General features: G+C 40.4%; 1 long non-coding RNA gene across 1 annotated transcript; it reads left to right on the forward strand.

Annotated features, from left to right (window-relative positions):
- Positions 1 to 2,843: 2,843 nt before the first annotated feature.
- LOC114649596 (uncharacterized) lies at positions 2,844 to 6,207 on the forward strand. The gene is made up of 4 exons (XR_003715814.2): positions 2,844 to 2,928; positions 3,357 to 3,398; positions 5,798 to 5,825; positions 6,134 to 6,207. It is a non-coding gene; the product is annotated as an uncharacterized LOC114649596 (long non-coding RNA).
- The last annotated feature ends 7,661 nt before the right edge of the window (positions 6,208 to 13,868 follow it).

Here is a 13,868-nt window from a genome sequence, read left to right on the forward strand (position 1 = left end):
GTGCATTTCAGATTATTAACACTAGAATTACCAAAGCCTATGAATAAACTCGTAATCCCGGCCCACCATAAATCCCTTTGCACCTCTCCGTCAACGTCTTTTGTGTTGTAAATGTGTCGATGAACACAAGCAGCAAGCAGCCTGCTAGCCCATCCCCCCGCCCACCGTCACAGTTCAATTCACAAAGAAGGTTCTCAGTGCTCAGTGATTATCTTGGCGTTAGTTACTGGAGTTGTGGAGGGCAAATAATTTATCTTACTACAGTATAAAGTCACAAATAGACTGCAGAGCTTCCTGTGATTGATCGACACGGGCATGCACACAAAATACATGTGTACTGAAGTGACTTTAGCAGCAGGTGGAAGCTCCTGTCGCACTCTATGCAACTATAAATAAGTACAATTTTCCTAATAAAGTACATGTGCAATGGTACTCCTTATTTAGGAAAAGACCCCAGTTGTCTCACAGAACAATGACTTTCTGAGACTTAAGTTCATGAAGCTTATGAAACCCTTTCTGGACAAAGTCAGAACTGTAACAACAGGAGCTTCCACCCAACTCCAGTTGTTATTTCTGAACTTCTAAGCTAATATGCTAGTGTACCACGTGCATCTCTCACAAGCAGATTTTAGTCCTTTACTTGGCTACCCGTCCTCTCTTTTGTAGGTTTAACTGCTGATGTTTTTGGTTCACCTGCCTTGCTGCTTTGCTTGTTCCTGCATGGCTTTCTCAGGTGACATTTTGCTTACCTTATCAAAAACTTTTGAACCTGGCTTATTCTTCTTCTTCCTCTAATTAATCCTTCTTGCTCTTTTCCCACTTATATGTGAGGTTGATGTGCTGTTCAAAATACTCCATACAGCTCAGTCCTGCACCTCCTCACCATTCAAGCCCTATTCCTTCAGATTTTCTTTTACTTTATCCATCCACCATCAGACACCAGACACCATCCATCTGTTCAATACCTGTGGATTCTTGTTTTATCCTGGATCATCTCCTATTTTCTTTATGAACTGCCTGGTGCATTCCTGCTGCATGAGGACTGTATTAGGATTGGTTGTGGACCTGCGAAGGAAGGAGCGCTCCTGATCCCATCATACGTCCAGGGCCGTCTTAATGCATGGGCATGCTGCGCAGTTATCCAGGGGCCACACAAGCTTAGGGGCCCCAGACTAATCTATGTATTTTGTGACTTGCTGAGTGGTTGTGTAGGTAGAGGCCTGTAACGGCTGGAAGCGCTTCACCTCTATAAAGACATGATCCACACGCACTGCAATGTGGGAGGATGTGGGGTGATGAGGGAATAGGCAACAGATGTATATAGTTTAATCACGTTCACTAAAAAAGTCAGTAGTTTTTGCCTGAATTAAGAAAACGTTGTCTGGCGTGTTTTCTTTCCTTGCAGGGCACTACATGCCCCAGTGCACTGCTTTGCCCGGGGGCCTATAATGCTGTTAAGATGGCCCTGCAGACGTCATCATCAGGAAACGGTAGGACTGATCTTTACATTCACATAGAGTGAGCTGATCTCTGGACTATCTATCTCCATCATTGAGTGCCTTGAGCATGTGATAGGCGCTATATAAATGAAATGTATTATTATTATTAGTATTATTATTATTGTCATTTCATTATATCAGTTGCTGTTTTTTATGGACTTCATCATGTGGGGTTTTTGTTAGTTGTTTCTTGTTGTTGAATTTGTGTTTATTGTATAATCGCCGGGCGGCATGGTGGTGCTGCGGGTAGCGCTGCTGCCTTGCAGTTGGGAGACCTGGGGACCTAAGTTCACTTCCCGGGTCCTCCCTGCGTGGAGTTTGCATGTTCTCCCCGTATCTGTGTGGGTTTCCTCCGGGCGCTCCAGTTTCCTCCCACAGACCAAAGACATGCTGGTTAGGTGGATTGGCGATTCTAAATTGGCACCAGTGTGTGCTTGGTGTGTGGCTGTGTTTGTGTGTGTCCTGCAGTGGGTTGGCACCCTGCCCGGGATTGGTTCTTGCCTTGTGCCCTGTGTTGGCTGGGATTGGCTCCAGCAGACCCCCGTGACCCTGTATTAGGATATAGCGGGTTGGAAAATGGATGGATGTATAATCACCGGAAGGGAACTGTGGTGGGATTTTTGTAGTTTGAGTAGTTATATTTCATTTATTATTATTTAGTACATTCTTCAATTTCTATTTTATTACCGTTTGCTTTTTGTCCTTGTTAGGGAGTGTGTGTGAGTGGGGACAAGGCTGGGTCTGCTACAGATTACTCTCCTCATCACATATCCACACCACTTCAACCTACAATGTTCCTGTGTTTTCCTAGATATCTCTCATGCTGTTGCTGTACGTCTGTTTCTCTCATTTCTTATTCTGTGCTCTTTCATAACTCCACACATCCATCTCCACATTCTCATTTCTGCCACATCCAACTTCTTCTCCTGCACTGCCATTAGTGCCCATGTAGCTGGCTGAGCTGATATTCATTTATCTATTTAGGAAAAATTTTAATTTGTTTTAACCTTTCTTGCGGTTTTTACCTTCTTCCCTAATCTATTGGATAGTAAATGTGGCTTCAGTACATCAGGGTGTTTAGTTACTTTACTTGTTTAAATTTCTATGATGAGCCTGTGCCCAAATAAAACTACCTTCGGGTCCTCAGTTTGAGAAGATTATGAACAAAAGAATCTTATTGGGTTTAAAACAAGTCCTGGTAAAGAACCAAACTTTCCACTTGATGTCTGTCTCACACTCCAATGCAAATGAGTGAGATCATTATTTTTAAAATTAATTGAGTTATTTGCATACTTGAAAATATAAAAGTAAATCAGACAGCACAGTGCTTACAGATCCTGAGACCTCATCGTCTGAGCTGATCACCATGTTCTTTGAGAAAGCAGTTTGCCTCCTCGCCACCATCGCTATGTTTGCCGCAATGGCTGCTGTGAGTATTAATGCTCTGCTTGGAAATCTCTTCCATATTTCTGATTTCTTCTTCTCTAAAACTGATAAATAATAACATTCTTTTCCTACTTAACTTTACAGCAGACTGAATACTTTTAAATCCTCACTGACTATAACATTATTCAATGTTTAATGTACATTGAGAGGAAGTCTTTGAGATTGTCCACATTAGATATCTTGTGCACAGAGGTGGTTGTTTTCTTTTGAATTCTCTCACCAAAGCCTTGAAAGTGCCAGTGAAAATGCCAGCTATTTGGTCCCCACAGCTTTTTAAAACAGCATAACACTCCATCTTTTGCGGGGCAGGTTGGCCATTCTTCATGTTTCAATTTCATTCTATTACAGCATTCAGTGTCATAAAGAAGACGTGTGCCCAAATCTCATCAGTTACACATTCTTCTCTTTCAGGCATGTCCCGATAACCGGGATATTCCAGATATCCCAGACTTGGTAAGCTTTTTCTGTAATATGTTGACTTGAGCAGTTAGCACATTTATAAAAGCAATACGCCAGTCCTGACGTGGGGTGTCTGTTGTTAAGACGGAGAATCATTCAACATGCTTTGTATTGTAGTGAGTTCCTTTAAGTTTGTGTGCCAATCTGAAAATCACAGGAATGTCAGCCAGTCATTTGCTATTTTATCGCCTGCACACAGACAGCACAGGATCATGAAGGGACCACTGAGACGATTACAGGAAGGAACAGCTCAATTACTACAAAAGCTATAAATACAATCTTGTCCTCATATTCAAGGTGCAGGATCCAGAAAAGTACAATTCAAGTTGATCATAACAAGCAGGGATTCCCAACCTGGTGTGTCCGCACCCTCTGAGGGTGTGAGGTGGCATTTCAAAGAGTGTGACAAAGAGGATGGCTGCAGTGCGATTTGACAACATTGAGAGGTGTGCGTTTTCTGACTTTATTGTAGTGGAAAAACAACAACATTTATTTATATCGCACATTTTCATAGGAACAACGTTACTCAAAGTACTTTACAAGATTAAATCAGGAGACAAATCTCATCGACTGTGTTTCATTACTTACTGGTACTCTGGCACACATTACTTCACCGGGGTCTCTAATCCCCCAAACTCCTTGATCATTAATCACGTGCCATTTTTCTGTAGCGCTTGTTGCTGTATGGAATACCCGAACCTCCGGTTTGTCAATTCAATGTCTAACCTTCATGGGGAACACATTTCTTAGATTATTGACATTTATAAATTGCTCCGTTTATAATGAAATGTTCTGCACTGAGTTAAAAGCTTATTTTTGTGAGGTCAATTCGTTCAGTCGTAGTAGTATGTCGTTCAAATATGAGAAATTTGACTTCTTCACCTTTAAATGTGATATTACTTTTGTAGGGGGTGCGAAGATAAATCAGTATGTTCAGTTGGTTTATGGGCCATAGAAAAGGTTGGGGACCACTGGCATCCACTGGCATAGAGTATGTGACAGAAAACTTTGACTCCCCTTGTGCAGTGTCAAGGAATAGGTGGGACTCTGATACAACTCAAGGGAAATGTTTGAAGTTCAAACACAATCCAAAAATGAAATAATCAGTCAGTTTATTATTAATGCACGCACTTCTTATTAGGCAATGGCCAGAATAACAAAGAAAAGAGAAAAGAAATTTATCACAGAAACATTAATTAACAAAATCAAACCAGTTTCAAAGCAAACATCATAAGTTGAAAAAGTGTTATTCCAAAATTTAGAAATTTTACAGCATATCACTTTTATTTCAGCTTCATGTAATTCAGGGTTTTGGGGGTGCAGTGCCCTCCATGCTGATATCCGTGAGTGCAAAGAAGTAACTAACCCTGGTTATGCACTTGGCCATTGCCGTGTCCACTCACACACCACCTCAGACATACTGAGAATCAACAGTGGACCTAAAACACACACATTTGGGATGTGGAAGGTGAACCTGAACAGACACAGAGAGAACATGCAAACTCTGTGATGGCAGCCACCAGGTTAGGATTTGAATGAAGGATCATTTAACAGGCACCACTAACTACGGAGCTGCTGTGCCTCCTGAAAAGGACAAAACCAAGCAGGCCATCAAAGTCACCTGAGAACCCAGCAGACCGTGCAGGTCAACTCCACACAGGACTAGTGACTGCGGTGGGAGGCTGCAGGTTGTGCTGCTCTGTTTGGGCGCTGGGTGAACTTACCTGAATTTATCGACTTCGAAATTCCTGTTTTATTCTCCATTACAAATTTATGTGAGTAATTTCTGTTGCTTTATGGTGCTTTTCTGAGTTATCTGCATGAGATTTGTGTTGAATGTTTCACAGGTTCCCTTTATTTATCATAATGTGTCAGTCTAACATTTGCTTGTCTGTTTGTGTCATATTGATCTAATTACTAAATGCTTCTGCTGTTCTTCATTTCACTTCATAAGAAGATATTCAAATTGAATCGACACAATTTGTTTCATGAACTTAACAATTACGTTTTTATTTCTTTTCACTCTTGGAGACATGTTATCCCCTTTGCTTATGTGAGGGCTTGTGAATGAATGTCCTGTTTAAATAAGTTCTCTACACTAATGGCAACTGTTAATTGTTTGATACAAAGTGACAGCTATGAGCCGTCACAAACAGATAATGTGCTTTTATCATTTTTACAATGGATTGTTCATCTTCTTGGTCTTAGAATTTTGACTTGTGCATCCATTTATTCCCCAGGCCCTTCCTTTGGTATTTTCTGGACACTTGACTTTGTGTCACCTTGAACTGTCCTGTCCTATCACTCTGATATTTGTAGATTATCTTTAGAAAGGAATGGAAGTGTTTTTTGAGATTCTGTCATTTTAATGTTTTATTCTTTTTCTTTCACAGTGTTTTGAATAAGCCCTAATAATCAGAGGTAAGTTGTGAGATAGGACCTCGTCATCGTCCTGCATGTTTCTGTGTCTCAATCTTCGCCAATTATTGTCAGGCGTCCCTTCTTTACTCTAAAAATGAAATGAAAGAATTGTCTTGGATGAATGTTAAGTGTGCAAAATTTGTTCAAATCTTCTCTTGTGTGTCGTTGTTGATATAACTTCATTAGTTTTATTCCCTCTCCTGACAAATGTAGTTGTTTTCCATAAGACTGTCCTGTACTCATTTGACTGAAAATTTAATTGTTACATTCACTGTAAGCTGCTCATTTATCTTTGTTTTATTTTTTAGGGAATGGTCATCATCCACTGAATCCTGTAACCACTACAGACAGTGTGAAATCAAATTAAATAAAACAGTCATGCATATCTATTCCTTGTGTCTTCTGTCGTCACTCCAGCATAATTTGATCAACCTAAAATGGTGTCTCTCTCTGATTCTTTTGATTTCTGACAATTTCATATCAAGAATCAAATCTGATGTCTCCTATAAAAATGGTGCTTACATTTTTTTCCAACAATTCCAAGTACATATACTGAAAGCACAAAGAGCAAAGCAGCCATCAAACCTGCAGTGGATGGCAGTCCATCACTGGAGAAACGTGCAGACATATACACAGCACTGATTTAGAATTGCCGGTTAAACTGTAACACATGTCTGTGAAACGGGTCCATTACTGTATATCCTGATAAGGCACATACTTATTCCACGCTGCAGGAATTCTTAAAACGTCGTGAAGTTGGCACAGAATATTATGGCAAACCTCTCCATTCTGTTCAGAACATATGGAAGACAGCACTTTAGAAAAGCAAACCATTTACTAAAGTCCTCAGCCACCCCACACAGTCACTTTTAGGGTCCCTTAGCGCTCACGATAGAAGATTCAGGTGTTTTTTTATCCTCTGGTTTACTCAGGAGCTGCTGATGTCTACAATTCTCTGCTTACTTGACCATCTCTCTTTACCTGACCTGCTCAAACTCTCATTTCTTTTCCATCTTTTACAGAGTTCATGTGTATCTTTCCTCTTTGTTACCATCAATTACTAATGGGCCCTTCTTTGATTGCATCATTTATAGATGGCTGTCAGTAATAACATTTGAAACCACAGATATAAAACATAACACTAAGTCCTCCATAATCAAGGTGATGACAGCACTGCCTGACACCACTGGCACTCTCTTCTAAAAGCACAGTCTTGTTTGTCTTCAGGGAAAATGCAAAATGTACTCTGAAAAGAAGCAGTCTGCCAACTATCTATCCTGACTGACTCAGAGGCAAGACAGCGTCCAAATCTGCATGGCATGGCCAGTCCATCACTGGGCAAACCCACCATCTCCAGCATAGCCCTGACTTAAAATTTCCAGTCAGCCTGTAACACACTTCTTTGTAAAGGGTCCATTACATCCTGGTAGGGCACCTGCTTAGTCCAGGGCTGCAGGGCTTTAGAAAAAAGTGGTGACGGTGACACAGAATATTCTTGGCACACAGAGCCCTTCTGTTCGGGACACACAGTGCCTCAGAAAAGCAAATCCTTTACTCCACACAGTATTTTTTAAGGACTCTTGGTGTTATTTATGAAATGTATTTCTTCTGAAATTAATATTCCCTCATACTTTTCACTATGGCTCTGGTGGTTTGAACCAAGGAGGAAACAGTTCTAATGTTCAAATTTCTTCTTGGAGGACATATAAAGTCATCTTATTTGTGCTTTACCATGATGGCATCTTGATATGGCACTTTTGTCCTGGGTTACCAGGGACATGGCTTGATAAGTCACAAAACTAGCACTAAAATATAAAAGTGACACGTAATTAGGCCTGATATCCTAGATTTCAGTTTTCCCCTTAAAACTTTGTAACTGAATTTTGCTTTTGAATGTTCAGTTTTTGATCTCTTACCTCTCTTTTTCAAGTTATGTTTGGTTATAGCTGCCTCATTAAACGTTTTTAATTTAGTTTAGTTCAATTTTTTCAGTTTACATTGATTTCTAAAGCTCATTTTCATACACAGCATGTAGCTCAAAGTGCTTTCCATTTTTACTCACAACTAAGATTTCAGTGTTTTGACTGGAAGAAATTACTACTCATCCATTCAGAAATCCCAGACAGACATTGGCCTTTAGGCTGCTGTTGTGTACATTTCTTTTCAGATACAAGGTGATTATAATGAATTTGCTTTTGATTTTGTTTCTCTGAGTTCATATTTTCTCAAGTGTCTGAAGTTTGTTATTCCTCTCCAGTTTTCCTAGTTGATGCCATCACTCAAATTAAAAGTTGGTAGACAGCCTCACAGGTGCAAATTCTATGCCAGGTCATGGTGTGTGTAGAGTTTGCAAATTTAAGTTCTTAAAACAACGAAATTCTAAGTGGTATTTCAGGTGTTTGCAGATATCAGCACCTCCTAAGTAGACTTTTGACCAACAGATGAAAACTGAATATTTTGGTGTCAGTGTGAATTATTTTCCTACAGGTTTGATTGTAAAAGGAGAACAAAGAAAGATGCACATATAGCTGAATAAGACAGAGAAATCCTTCTTGAGAGGCAACTATGTTTTTTCTAAAAGTATAAATGATAATGCTGAAAATTCAGGAGTTTTACTCTTAATAATTGATCATCTTCTAAACAGACCTCATTCAACAGAATTCCTACCGAAAACTTCACATGGAACTTGTGAGACTTTTCCCATGTTTTTAAACACAAGATACATGTTATAAGAAGTAACATAACATCCCTTCAGATCGTGCTGGACCTCAGCATGCTCTTTATAGATAATTAAATGCCGACACTGAAATCGGTTTTACTGAACTCCATAGAGGGTGGCACGGTGGCGCAGTGGGTATCGCTGCTTCCTCGCAGTTGGGGTACCTGGGTTTGCTTCCCGGGTCCTCCCTGCGTGGAGTTTGCATGTTCTCCCCATGTCTGCGTGGGTTTCCTCCGGGCGCTCTGGTTTCCTCCCACAGTCCAAAGACATGCAGGTTAGGTGGATTGGCGATTCTAAATTGGCCCTAGTGTGTGCTTGGTGTGTGTTTGTGTGTGTCCTGTGGTGGGTTGGCACCCTGCCTGGGATTGGTTCCTGCCTTATGCCCTGTGTTGGCGGGGATTGGCTCCAGCAGACCCCTGTGACCCTGTGTACGGATTCAGCGGGTTGGAAGATGGATGGATGGGTGGATGAACTTCATAGAAGATCTCATTGCCTTTACTGTGCTCAAGGCATTTCACAGAGCCTCAGAAAGAACAGCAGGGTTTATGTAACATTGAGAACAAATAATTCCTGCATTGAACACTACAACAGACACATACAGGATAGTCAAAGCATTAAATCGAATAAAAGACAATGAACCAGAGTAAAATAATAAATTCAATACTAGAAGAAAAGCCTGAACAAATCACATCATTTGTGATATAACAAAAACACAAATTATCCTGGGGATCTGGACAGACAGGTAAGTTAGAGACGCATCAGAATATCACGTTAAGTTAAAGGCTTTCTTGATTAGTTTAAATTTTCTTTTAAAAGATTGAATTGAGTAGGCTGATCTAATTAATTTTGGGAGGTCATCCCAAAGTCTCGGCACCCTGTCACCTATCAGTCTCTATTATTCATTTCTGGCTTTCTGATTCAAATTCTGTGCTGCTGCCTGTGATGTGCTAAGCAATGTGGACACTGCAGATCTTCTTGGATGAAGCATATAAACAATAAGCTACACCTGGGGCACAGTTATGTTTGGTAGAAGGCCCAGTGGACAGGATGGTTGTTCGGTCCTCAACCCCTGTAGGTTCTTTTTCTATAGCAGGTGTTGCTGGAGTTTGAATTTTTCTGTCCCTCCCAGCCATTTGATTATAGTATTTGGACTTATCTTTGAAATCATTGATTCACCTGAAGAATGAATTTAGCAGTGTAATACAGTATATAATTAAGGACACAGGTTCATCTTATATTTTTTTATCAGCATTATGTTAGTATGCATTGATATATTTCTAGAATTTTGGCATTTCACTTGTTGATTGCTTTGTATAGTTCCATCCATCCATCCATCCATTATCCAACCCGCTTTATCCTAACTACAGGGTCACGAGGGTCTGCTGGAGCCATTCCCAGCCAACACAGGGCACAAGGCAGGAAACAAACCCCGGGCAGGGTGCCAGCCCACCACAGGCTTTGTATGGTTATATTTTCTAATTATTTATTTTCCCTTTTATGTGTAATTTTATTATCTTTACCATTTTGTAAAGCACTTTGAACTACATGTTTTGGAAAATGTGCCATAGAATTAAATGTCATTGTTGTTGCTGGCAGCCATGTGTAGAAGGTTGAAGGCCCATAGTGCCCACCTTCTACAAAGTCATGGTTAAGAAGAGAAAGGTGAACATGTGTGACAAGGGAAAAGAAAAGAGTTTGAGGAGCTGAGGTAAGAATAGGTGGTCCACAGTAGCGCTGCAGAGTTGAAGTTGGAGACCCTGGCCTTAAGTAATGTTAGAATCTCTAGATAGATAGATAGATAGATAGATAGATAGATAGATAGATAGATAGATAGATAGATAGATAGATAGATAGATAGATAGATAGATAGATAGATAGATAGATAGATAGATAGATAGATAGATAGATACTTTATTAATCCCCAAGGGGAAATTCACACACTCCAGCATCAGCATACTGATACAAATTCAATGCAAGTTAAAAAAATTCAAGAAGCTCCTTCTCTGTCTGGAGATGATCCTGTTCAGTGGATGCAGTGGATTCTCCATGACTGACAGGAGTCTGCTCAGCACCCTTCGCTCTGCCACTGATGTCAAACTGTCCAGCTCCGTGCCTACAATACAGCCCGAATTCTGACATGAACAGGCCATTCCGCCAAACAAAGCCCACCAGCCCTATCTTCAGTAATTAACTCCTCCAAAATAACATCAAGTCAAACTTTGAAGCTCCACAAATTACTAATAGATAGATAGATAGACAGACAGACAGACAGACAGACAGACAGACAGACAGACAGACAGACAGACAGACAGACAGACAGACAGACAGATAGATAGATAGATAGATAGATAGATAGATAGATAGATAGATAGATAGATAGATAGATAAATACTTTATTAATACCCAAGGGGAAATTCACATACTCCAGCAGCAGCATACTGATACAAATTCAATGCAATTTCAAAAAATTCAAGAAGCTGCTTCTCTGTCTGGAGATGATCCTGTTCAGTGGATGCTGTGGATTCTCCATGACTGACAGGAGTCTGCTCAGCGCCCTTCGCTCTGCCACAGATGTCAAACTGTCCAGCTCTGTGCCTACAATACAGCCCGCCTTCCTCACCAGTTTGTCCAGGCGTGAGGTGTCCCTCTTCTTTATGCTGCCTCCCCACCACACCACTGCATAGAAGAGGGCGCTCGCCACAACCGTTTGATAGAACATCTGCAGCATCTTACTACAGATGTTGAAGGACGCCAGTGTTCTAAGGAAGAATAGTTGGATCTGTCCTCTCTTACACAGAGCATCAGTATTGGCAGTCCAGTCCAGTTTATCATCCAGCTGGACTCCCAGGTATTTGTAGGTCTGCACCCTCTGCACACAGTCACCTCTGATGATCACGGGGTCCTAAAATCCACCACCAGCTCCTTGGTTTTGCTGATGTTCAAGTGTAGGTTGTCTGAGTCACACCATTTAACAAAGTCCTTGATTAGGTTCCTATACTCCTCCTTCTGCCCACTCCTGATGCAACCCATGATAGCAGTGTCGTCAGCGAACTTTTGCATGTGGCAGGACTCCGAGTTGTATTGGAAGTCCAATGTATATAGGTTGAACAGGACCAGAGAAAGTACAGTCCCCTGTGGCACTCCTGTGCTGCTGACCACAATGGTGTAGTGGATGCCTGGTGGCTCTACATCTGAAAATTAAAAAGACAACAAGATCAATGATCAGATTACAGCAAATGTCACAATTAAATATTTAGTCAGGTGAGTTCATGTCATCTGATGACAAATGAGTACATTGAACCAAGGTGATGAAAGTCAGGTATCCAGATGGACTGTGACACATAAGGGATTTTAGCAAACATAAGACCCTCGACAATCAGCAGAAGGCAGTTCCTCCAATTTGAAAGTTATCACCAGGAATAATTTTTAATTTTTAAATAAGAACTTGAGGTAAGAAATTCAGATGTCCACTTAGAATGCAAGCAATGGAGATTATGAACTGAGCACCACACATTAGCACAGACAAAGCAAACGGTTTCCCAGAAAATTGAAATGACAGCCAGAAAAAGTGGAGACGAGTTCTTTTAAATGGAAAGAAGTGAATGGTGAGAGTGGGTCAGCACAGTGGCTGCTCTTATCACACACCTTGTCCTCATCGACATCTGAAGGGATTGGGCCTATGAAAGCAGAGAAACAAAATGTTAAAACTGCACATTCTGAAATGGCAACTTTACATTCTGAAAAATTAAATATATCCAACTGAGTGACGAATACAGTTAAAGAAGACACAAAAGTGCAGTGGCCAGAAACCACCATGGAGTTACAGGTAATAAGTGGAATGGGCGAATCTCAAACTAGTTGCACTCAGTCACTGAGTGTGTCACATTACTTGAATGTTAGTCGTGGAATCACACCGTAATTGTCCCCAAATCACTAAGATTAGATAAACAAACAGTAAAAGGCACAGGAAGGATGACCAGAGGGAAAGAACCAAAAGAAAGGAACATGTGTTAAGAATTATTAACAGGAAATCAACAACAACAAGCAACATTTATTTCAATTGCACATTTTCATACAAATAATGTAGCTCAAAGTGTTTTACATTATGAAGAAAAGAGAAAAGAAAGGCAAAGTAAGAATTAAAGTAAGACAACACTAATTAACACAGAATTAGAGTAAGGTCCGATGGCTAGGGAGGACAGAAAAAACAAAAAAAACTCCAGACGGCTGGAGAGAAAAAATAAAATCTGCAGGGGTTCCAGACCATGAGACCGCCTAGCCCCCTCTGGGCATTCAACCTAACATAAATGACCTCAATCAGTCCTCTTTGTATTTAGGGTTCTCATGGAAGGACTTGATGATGACGGTCATGTAGACTTCTGGATTTTAATCCATCAATGTAAGAACATCATGGTGCTTTGATTAGGTGGTGGTGGCTCAGATCGCCATCACAGAAAACCGGGAAAAGAAACAGAAGAGGGAGTAGGGGTTAGTACAGATTTTAGAGCCACCATGAATAGTTATGATAATTAATTGAATATACAGGGCATCAGGATTAAACTAAGATGAAGTTATGAGAAAGCCATGTTAAAGTGATGAGTTTTTAGCAGTTTTATAAAGTGCTCCACCGTATCAGCCTGGCGAATTCCTATTGGCAAGCTGTTCCAGATTTTAGGCCCATAACAGCAGAAGGCCGCCTCACCACTTCTTTTAAGTTTAGCTCTTGGAATTCTAAGCAGACACTCATTTGAGGATCTATGGTTATGATTTGGAATATAAGATGTCAGACATTCCGATATATGAGATGGAGAAAGATTATTTAAGGCTTTGTAAACCATAAGCAGTATTTTAAAGTCAATCCTGAATGACACAGGAAACCAGTGCAGTGACATCAAAACTGGAGAAATGTGTTCGGATTTTCTTTTCCTAGTTAGGATTCTAGCAGCTGCATTCTGCACTAGTTGCAAACGATTTATGTCTTTTTTGAGTAGTCCTGAGAGGAGTGCGTTACAGTAATCTAGTCAACTGAAAACTAAAAGTAATTTCTCAGCATCTTTCAATGATACAGTGCATCCAGAAAGTATTCACAGCGCATCACTTTTTCCACCTTTTGTTATGTTACAGCCTTATTCCAAAATGGATTAAATTCATTTTTTTCCTCAAATTCTGCACACAACACCCCATAATGACAACATGAAAAAAGTTTACTTGAGGTTTTTGCAAATTTATTAAAAATAAAAAACCTGAGAAATCCCATGTCCATAAGTATTCACAGCCTTTGCTCAATACTTTGTCGATGCACCTTTGGCAGAAATTACAGCCTC

This window comes from Erpetoichthys calabaricus, chromosome 3 (assembly GCF_900747795.2).
Source record: "Erpetoichthys calabaricus chromosome 3, fErpCal1.3, whole genome shotgun sequence".
Lineage (NCBI taxonomy): Eukaryota > Metazoa > Chordata > Cladistia > Polypteriformes > Polypteridae > Erpetoichthys > Erpetoichthys calabaricus.